This window comes from Pteropus vampyrus, unplaced genomic scaffold (genome assembly GCF_000151845.1).
Source record: "Pteropus vampyrus isolate Shadow unplaced genomic scaffold, Pvam_2.0 Scaffold423, whole genome shotgun sequence".
In the NCBI taxonomy this organism is placed as follows: domain Eukaryota; kingdom Metazoa; phylum Chordata; class Mammalia; order Chiroptera; family Pteropodidae; genus Pteropus; species Pteropus vampyrus.
The window spans coordinates 284,216-292,477 of record NW_011889204.1 but is presented as its reverse complement, the minus strand read 5'-3'; the positions used below and the strand labels follow the sequence as shown (position 1 = coordinate 292,477).

At 38.6% G+C, this 8,262-nt stretch overlaps 1 pseudogene; it reads right to left on the bottom strand.

Moving 5' to 3' along the window:
• Positions 1-5,631: 5,631 nt before the first annotated feature.
• LOC111732087 lies at positions 5,632-5,750 on the bottom strand (annotated as a pseudogene).
• Positions 5,751-8,262: the final 2,512 nt, after the last annotated feature.

The following is an 8,262-nucleotide window of genomic DNA, read 5'->3' as shown; positions in this document are numbered from 1 at the left end:
AGGAAAAGCCTATTACAGCTATATTCTAATACAATGAACACAGGTAAAATTATCTTGAAAAAACATCAAAATGATGTTTAAATTCTAGAAAATATTCCAACTTAAATTATACAATTTAGCATATTTCAGATAACCTCAAATATGAATGAAACTACGAATCCTGCCAGATGTCCATACCCTCCTACCTACATCCTTATCCAACCCACTTAACAGAATCCTACTAGGAAAAGAAACGGTTAATAAATGCATCCATATAGCTTCCGGAAGTCGACACTTCACTAAGTACTCCCACCTTCTGGAATCTGTCCAGTAATCAATACCCAGTTGTCTCTGCTTTGTGGAGTCCAGCGTTTCCTTTTTTTGGAAAACAGTACCTTAGCTTCTCTAATCTTCCTGTAGTCAGTCCCCTCTCTTCACAGCTCCCCAAAGACCACTGACAGTAACTCGGTAACGTGAAAATCCTGTGTCCTAGGATATCACACATCCTGAGCAGAAGACTCCTCTGTTTCTGTAACAGAAATTTCCTATGACCCAGAATGATTCTCTATATTCTAGTATCTAGAGGTGGAAGCAACAGAGAATGGTGGGTTATAATAAGTGTGCACTCTGGGACCAGGGTTTCAAGTCTCAGGCTCTTTTTCTAGTTGTATGACTTTGAATCAACTTTCGGTGGGTATTTTCAAAGCTACTATTCCATAGAGTTGATATCATAACAAACGATACACCCAGCTACAGATCAGAGTCCAAGTTTACTTGAAGACTGCTTCAACCTTTCGAAGTTTTAAAATATTTTTGAAAGTGTGTGTATGCTGTAGCAGAATGAGTTTTAAAGCTCCAGTTATCACAGGAGCTAAAACGTATTTGGCACTAAGAGTATATCAGACATATTGTACAGAGTATTTCTTACTGAATGCTCACAACTACTCTTTGTGTGGGTTCTACTCCTGCTAGTTTACAGTTGAGAAAGCTGAGGCAAAATGGGTGTTTAACACCCGCTCAAGAAAACACAACCAAAAACTAAACCCAGGAATTCTAAGGTCAGAGCCCCTCCTCTTATCTCCATGCAGAGCTTCAGTTTTCTCTCTCACTACAGTAAGGCCTCCGTATTGTTTCATGAAATTTCTTTCTCAGCTTTGACAGTATGTTAATGTATATACAAGGTCACTGATCAAAAATGTAATTTCCCACTGTGGGCTGAAGTTAAAAAAATGGAAAAGCCACTCATCTAAAGTGTTCATTCTTTTACTTAACAAAACTGAAAACAATTATTTCAAACCTAACAGAAATAATCACCTCAATCAAAAAGTAAATGTTTTGAATTCCATACTAATAAGTATGTAAATAAGAGGATTTCCCAATTATGTTCCAATAGAATAGGTCTTGTGACCAAATAAATTTAGCAAATTGAGAAATATTACACATCATATTTCCTTCCTGGACAGTCAGAATGCACATTATCAAAAACTCTGATGAGCTCTGCAGAAAAAAATAACACGACCACCATCGAAAATTCAAATCTGAGTATTTTTAATCCAGTGTTTTTCCAAACACAAATTTCCTTCTGGAACCTCTCTCTACCAACAACTACTAATCTCTCATAAGACCAGTGTTCTGCACACACAAATTTGGGGGACACTGCTCTATGTAAACTTAACCAGAATGAGGTTCTAATAAGCTTCAGCTATTGTAGTATGTGAACTTCATTCAAGTGCAGACATAACAGCGATAAATTAAAATTCACAGAAAATTGTAATTTGGTTAAGTATTTCATCTCTGCTGGGCAGTTTCATCAGAATATTATATAGTTGTATTATCAGTTAAAAAATATGGACAGAAATAATGTATTATACTCTGAAAACACAAGGTGGTGGAAGCAGAGAGAGAAAAGATATTTAAAAAGGTAAAAAGAAATCTGCGATTCAAATAAATTACAATCTAATGTACAAAGCTTATATACATAGAAAATCTATTGAGATAAAACTTACATACAGAGGAAAAACTTATAACTCGCACATGAACAAGGAGTGAACGGAGAATAAAACCACACGGTAAGCAGAGAGCCAAAGATCTGCAACGACGTTAGTGAACTGAGCTTCTGTCTCCCTTTGGAGAATCCAGAAGTAAATGGACTGGCTGATAACGTGGCATCCAAGAGGGGAACAGTTGTTTACCTAAATTAGGAACCCTCTGAGACCGGCGTACAGAACGGGACCCAGCAAAATGGGCAATAAAAACTGCTTGCGGAACAAATTAATTCATAATAGATGTCTGAGGAGTTATGAATGCTCAGGGGTGGTGAATATTACCATCATCTCTTAGCCGTCACAGAACCTTGAGCTGGAAGCAATTCTGACCAAGGGCAGCTTGCGACCTTTATGTTGGTAGAGGCTTAGTACCAATTACAGCCAAAGAATACGATCTCATGCATGCTCTTCGCATCCGCAAATTTGGTTCCACATTTTGGTCCTTTCTTTTTCACTCCTATTGCCTTTGGTTAATGTTTTTTTCCTCCTCCAAAACAAAGAACTTCACCGCATACAGCACTTAAAAGTTGACAATAAAACTTGACGTGGGGTTCCAGGATTTTGTTAAGCATTAACTAAGCTTGTACTTTACAACCACATAACATTCAGCTGTTAATCATTTATTTCTAAGTACAAAAGTAAAAAAATTGAAGATACACATTTTGCTGTTCTATCATGTGAAGCACAAAACAACCCTACTATGATATCCAACACCAGGTACCTGACAAACTAGGAGAAAAAAATGTTAAAAGAATGGTTACATGCCATAAAGCTTTCACCAAAGAAACTGATTTCAAGACCACAGGCAAAAAGGAGCAGTACCTAGTATAGGAAAAAAGGCAAGTCAGAAAGCCTACGCACGAGATCACTGAAAATAAGAGCAAAAGAGTTAACAGGGTTCGGTCTGGTCCCTTTAGTGTAATAACGGAATGACAGACACCTAGAGAGGTGGAGTGACTTCCCCAGAGTAACGTGATTAGTCACGGAGTCAGGACCCAGGCCAGATCTTCCAATTCCCAGGCTTCTGCATTTCCCACTGTCACACCAGCCCTCCCATCTTCTCTGCAAGGCTAATATGGAAAATAAAGACTACCTACTGGCCTATCTAGAACTATAAACCACTAATCAAATACGACTCTATACAACTAGAGCACTTAGAATAAACCATCTTATTTTGTATTATGACATGTAGTTACTGTCTGGAAGTCTATTAAAATCCTCATTAGGCTATATTTACAAACCTTCATTCTAAAGGACTAAATCAAAAATGATCGGCAAGAAACCGACACCACATGGAGAAAAAAAATTCCCATTCCAGGGAACACACGTTTTGAAGTGAGGCAGATCTGGGTTCAAGCCCTAGCTCAACTGCAATGTCTGTGCCACCCTGTAATGATGCTGGGGGACAATTCTACCTACCTCAGAGGTTTGCCCAACATTTAATGGTACTTGAATGGTAACTTTCTCCCCCAACCTATTTTTGTCCATCTCCCTTGATTTTTTGTCTATTTCAACTTTTAACTTCATACAACCACCCCCAAAACACTTGCCAGCTACATCACAATGACAGACATTAGTATGTTCAACACCATAAAAAAAAAAGGTTATGTGCCAAAGACCATTTAACATGTGAATACAATCTTTGTAAATATAAGTGAAAAGGTTCTAAGAAGACACTGATGCATAAAGTATAAAACAATTTCTTTCAGCAAACTGCATAAAGAATGAAGAGAACCAGGCTCTAGGTCAGTCCTGTAGCTAATCGGCTGCACAACCATCAGCAAGTGACTTCACTTTGCAGAAAGCTCCACCACTCATAGCTCAAAGCCACACACTGCTCTAGTTATGGGAGGCCTCAGGGTTCCTATCTGCAGAAAGAACCATTCTGACTGGAGAGTTTCGAAAGTTCTCACGTTTCTTGCACCTGAAATAGTCCAGCATCAGCATCATTACAGAAATAGTCCAGCATCAGCCCAGCACTTGGTGTATGCCACGCCTGTTCTAAGCACTTCAGGCAAAGTAACTCACTTAAGTCCCCTACAATCTTTGCAGATATGGTCTATATCACTCCTCCTCTCCAAGGAACCTAAGCTAGAGAGAAGCAAAAGAACTTGCCTAAAGTTATAGAGCCCACAGGGAGGGTGAGGGTTCAACAATCCAGGGGATCTGGCCACACCTGTTCTTTTAACCACTGACTCTCAGAATTCTATAAACCCCAGAGACATGTAAACAGAAACTAGTTCATGCTATGCCTTCCTTGTGCCTAAATACAGTGGATAAATACGACTAACATGTTAACAGCAGCCTGTAAAAAAGCAACTACAGTTCATCGGTTACAAAATGGCAACTTAATTAAGATCAAGCTACAAAACGTATACTTTGTTTCTCCGACAAACATTTTATCAAAATAATTAAAGTGTTGTGTGTGATGTTTTAACGATTATACTACCTTGGTCATCGACAATTCATCTGCTGGATAATGTTCCCCAGGAATAATTATTATATAAAACCAGACTGCCACTAAACATTGGTTAACAAGATTTTCTTGTCTTTCTAACTATGCGTATGAAAATGTGTTATGTACATATAAAAAAGCAAATAAACCAACAACTTAAACACTGTATTCTGAGTATCAAGATCTCAAGTTAGACACAACATATTAAGAATTATGCAAATAGGTATGTGCTGGACTCTGCGAACATAATCGGCCAGGGGAGGCTGTACCCTCCTTCCCTTAGGGCCGCTTCACACCTGACTGACCTCTCGCAATTCTCTGCATGCCATTCTTCCTTCCTGTGCCAGCTCAACATCGCGGTTGCTAATAAACCACAGTCCTGCCTGCACTGCACCCCTTCTATCTCAAGCAAAAGTACGGTGGGGCCAGGAAGCTCAGTGAGGTAAAAATGGGATATCAGAGGATCACATATGTGCATACACGCGCACGCGCACGCACAACCCCAAAATAAAATGTGGACGGCAACGAGCTGATGACGGTGATTCCATCAGCATCGGCCTATCCCCTGCTACCTAGTCCGTCAATACCTCTTCTCACAATCCCTGGAAGGCCTGAGACACAGAAGCAGAACCAACATTTTACGCTTACTCCCAGACTGGTCTACTCTACAAATACTGGGGGCAGAAATCTTTGCCTCACTTTGCTCTGCGTCCATACTCCCACTGACGAAGGCAGTGATTAGGGTCCAGCTGGATGGTTATTAGAGTGGAGAGACGCACAAGGGAAGAACTCTCATATAGTTCAATTCCTTCTTTAATTAAAGAAGGCTCCGATGCATTCTCTCCAATGAAAACCAAAACATAGACTGATGACTAAATAGTTATGCAATTTTTAGGCTATTTGTCTTGATATGCATTCATAAGCACAAGATCTTTACGCCTCAACAATTAAACAACCAAACAAGTCACAAGCAACCTAACCCAGAAGTTCAGAGACGTGATAAGTCTTTCCCACGATTTTACCACATGCAGTTTTTTATTTATTTAATTTATTTATTCATTCATTCATTCATTTATGCAAGGCAACCCTTGGTTGACCTCACAGATTGCAAGGATCTTCTCTGCTTACGATCCCTTATTTTTTTATTTTTTACACCTACAGCAGCTGGTCTTCCTAGGTGGTCTCCCATCCAAGTACTAACCAGGCCCAACCCTGCTTAGCTTCCGAGATCGGACGGGATCAGGCTTGTTCAGGGTAGCATGGCTGTAGACTTACCACACAAAGTTTTACCAACATTTTGCCATTATCCATATTAATCCACCTCTGACATTCCTATTTCTGTAACACGAGATGACATTCATAAAATCAAATACCTAACATAAAGGAAACACAGAAAAAAAAGAAGAAAAGAAATTTTTAAAATAGAAACACCACTGGAAAGACACTATCTGAAATGAAATGCTTCCATATACTGGATTTTATTTTTGCATGCTGTAGGGGTCAGGTGGGGGATAATCTGGATTTGTGTCTGTATTTTTATGAAAGATGGTGAAAATATGAATGATCAGCGATTGACCCCTCCTGGAAAAAAGGCTCTTGGGGAAGTAGGACAGTAATTACAGAAATCTATAACCTACAAAAGTACAAAAGTTGACCAAAAGAAAAAACTTTAGTAAATATTTGAAAGTAATAAAGGATGCAATATACAAATTAAGATTCAAATGAAACCAAATTATAAAACCAAACCCCACATTTAGACTGGACCTTCTCAGCTATCCTTTCACACTGACTTTATGAAAATTTATATAGTCTAGCTCAATTTATGCCATTAGAAACAGAAACGGAGACATCATTAATACATTTTAGAATGTAAAGCTCAAGGAGAAAAGCTGGTTTAAATAAGAATCTGCAGTCTGAAATGCTCATGAATCAAAAGTGAAGTGCTTTAAGATAAAAAGAAACAAGAAGTCTCCTTTGTTACAGCAGCACATTACTTCGTGACAAATTCTGTATTTACTAAAGAAATGGCAGTAGAAAACTAAATGCGGCTAGCCTGAATTTTTGTAATGTCATGATCAAAAGTAGTTAGCCTGTATGGATGGCCTTAGTACAAAGACTATTTGGGTGGATGGGTGGTAAGCGGCAATGGGAGGTGTATTACAGTGTACGGGAGATATACCAGCTATGAAAGTAATCTTTTTAAAATGACTTTTTAAAAAGTACATTCACCCATATAGCAGAAGTGTGATTTCTTCCATACCTAATGACAAGATGCATACCAAGTAATAAAACCTTCCTTTATTCGACAAGCAATAGGATCTAGACTGTACACAGAAGTTAATATACTTCAAACAAGAAGCCTTTAGAAAAATTCTGTCCACAGTAGCAGTTATTAGGCATGACTACTGCATTTTATCTGACATAAATAATGTAACCTTATCAGAAAAAAAATACTGCATTTAAGAAGACTTCCCTTACTTGGGTAAAAATATTTTTATATAAAGATATTTAATGACAAAAAAACTTAAAAGTTATGTATATGCAGTTTATTTCATTAATGCAAAGAAAAAATAAACATAAAGACTGAAAAGGAAAAATGCAAAAATGTTAACAGTAACTAAATCTAAGTTGTAAGATTACAGAAGAAAAATTTTTTAAATTTCCAGTACTTCCTGGATTTTACAACTTTTTTTAAACTAAAAAAATTAACATTCACTTTTCATATAAGCAAACAAGTGGTTCTAAGCTGCTTCCATACAGCATATATTCTAGACTTCAAATACAGCTGCTAATATTTTTAAATGTACAAAATGAAGCTAAAGACTTTTACTTCTATAAAGATTTTCACAACTAAAAATTAAGAAAAATTTACCATTATAAAAAAATTCTATATCCCACTTTCTAGCCCAGAATATTAGTAGTTATTTGATTTTTAATACCATCAATATAGATTGTTTTTCTCAAAGTTAGGTCCAGCTCAGTAATCCCAAAGTGTAGACACCTAACACACGGTGCATTAAGTTTTGATGCATTTTAGTGAACTGCACCAACAAAAACGCCATATGTGCAGATGAGCTTATTTTAAACACATCTTTCCATTACCTCTTAAGAGCCTGACATCTAACGAAGCTTTCTGGAAAAGTATTCTGCTTATCCTAGACGTGGATTTATTTGACTATCCCAGAAGCTGTCAAAATTGATCTCAGACTGCGTTACATTCAAGGCACAGAATGTCGACTCTTCACTGGGCCTCCTCTCTTTCACAAGAGCGCCTTTAACATCCTTTAGCTTACATTTCCGGGCTCATGAGTCACTGAGAAATGAGCTCTAAGTTTCCCTCAAACAGCTCCTTTCCAGCATTCAAGGATCTGGCCCCCAAATACCTCTCTTTAAGCCTACCCTCAACTTCCCACCATGGCCCTAGGCAACAAACTGAATTAGACACTGTTTCTAGCCTACACCCTTTTACCTTTGTGCTCTAGCTTTGCTGCTCTTCCACATAACCGTCTCTTCTGCAACCTTCCTCTCCCAAATCCCAACCGGCCTTCAAGTCCGCCCTAGGCACCGCCTCGCCCAGGAAGCCTTCCAGATTTTTGCTAAGCGGAAGTGATCGATCTGTCCTGTCTTCCCTGGGTTCCTTTCTAGCACCTTGTAGTTCTTTCGCAGGACTCAGCGTCTCCTTCCCGGTATCTTGTTATCTGTGTACTGGTCTCATCTCTCACCCCGGGGCTGAGGCTCCCCCGGGGAGGGGACGGCGGGCCCGGGGTTTCCTATGAATCCCTC